The sequence below is a fragment of the Salvelinus sp. IW2-2015 genome, unplaced genomic scaffold (genome assembly GCF_002910315.2).
Source record: "Salvelinus sp. IW2-2015 unplaced genomic scaffold, ASM291031v2 Un_scaffold6657, whole genome shotgun sequence".
Classification (NCBI taxonomy): Eukaryota; Metazoa; Chordata; class Actinopteri; order Salmoniformes; family Salmonidae; genus Salvelinus; species Salvelinus sp. IW2-2015.
In genome coordinates, this window is record NW_019947919.1 from 20863 (window position 1) to 22302 (window position 1440).

A 1440-nucleotide genomic window follows, 5' to 3' on the forward strand; every position below is an offset into this window, starting at 1 on the left:
GGCTGGGTGGCAGGAGGTTGGTTAGGGTTAGGGTTAATGCTTGGGAGGGATAGGTTTGGGAACACCTGGTCCTTGCTGGGGCAGAGGTGGCTGGGTGGCAGGAGGTCGGTTAGGGTTAGGGTTAATGCTTGGGAGGGATAGGTTTGGGAACACCTGGTCCTTGCTGGGGCAGAGGTGGCTGGGTGGCAGGAGGTTGGTTCCAATTGTTGTTTTCTCCATACCTAAGTGGCATATTAAAACAAAAATCAACATTCAAAATAAAGGTGTACAACTAAGGTAATATGACACCTTTCCCCCCCCAAATGAAAGTCTAAATATGCTACGATAAAGCATTAATACCTGAGTCCTGAGGTAGATGGTGGATATGTAGGCATTGGCTGGAAACAGATGAAGAGAGCAGAATTAATACATGTACAATTATTAATAAGTCACGTACTGGTGCTGAAAGGTATTAAAGACAGGGGTGTCAATAATTTTGACCCGTACCTTTGAGAATTATGTATTAAATAATATAATTTATATTTTTTGAATAGATCAGTATTTGAATGATTTATTTTGTGGTCATTTTTATCAAGGGTGTCAATATCAGATCCCACTGCACATGCAGTGGAACTGTTTACCCGAGGGGGTGGGGCCTGTGTTGCTGGGGGAACAGTTTACCTGAGGGGGTGAGGCCTGTGTTGCCAGGGGCTGTGGAGTTGGTGTTTTCGGGACATTGCCATTCGCTTGGCCATTCGCTGTGTTCCCTGACCTGCGTACATTAGAAATCATCATGTGAAATGCAACAGCTGTGACCGGGAGAAAGTCACCCAGTTTTATATACTATATGCTTTTAATCTCATACAATTTCCATGTCACACAACCTGTTAAACTAAAGAATAACCTGTTAAACTAATCAAAGAAGTGCCACAAACTAGGTTTGTACGGTTTTGTGATGAGATGAACCCAATTTACAGAGACAAGAATCTTTATTGACATTTTGTTGGTTTACTCATAAGCTAGGTGTCCATGAGCTAGGTGTCCATAAGCTAGGTGTCCATAAACTAGGTGTCCATAGCTACAGTTGAAGTCAGAAGTTTACATACACTTAGGTTGGAGTCATTAAAACTCATTTTTCAACCACTCCACAAATTTTGCTTAGGGTTACACCAAAACTAATAGTTTGCAAGTTCGGTTAGGACATCTACTTTGTGCATGACGCAAAGTAATGATTCACAACAATTTTATAGAGAAAACCCAAGATTATTTCACTAATAATAAATAATCCCTGCGCTATCACAATTCCCAGCTGGCGTCAAGAGTTAACCATTACAACCTAAATTGGACGTACAGCTTTGGAAAATTCCAGGGAAAAAAGGCCACTGAGTTTTGAGGTAGGCCTTGAAATTAACAATCCAAAAAGGAGTTACACCTCCCAAAAAAAATTGACTCAAAATGATG

General features: G+C 41.2%; 1 non-coding gene across 1 annotated transcript; it reads right to left on the reverse strand.

Moving 5' to 3' along the window:
* Positions 1-119: 119 nt before the first annotated feature.
* Positions 120-1204, reverse strand: LOC112078992 (uncharacterized). Its single transcript, XR_011479007.1, has 3 exons — positions 661-1204; positions 340-377; positions 120-221 (listed from the first exon to the last, which is right to left on the reverse strand). It is a non-coding gene; the product is annotated as an uncharacterized protein (transcript).
* Between the last annotated feature and the right edge of the window lie 236 nt (positions 1205-1440).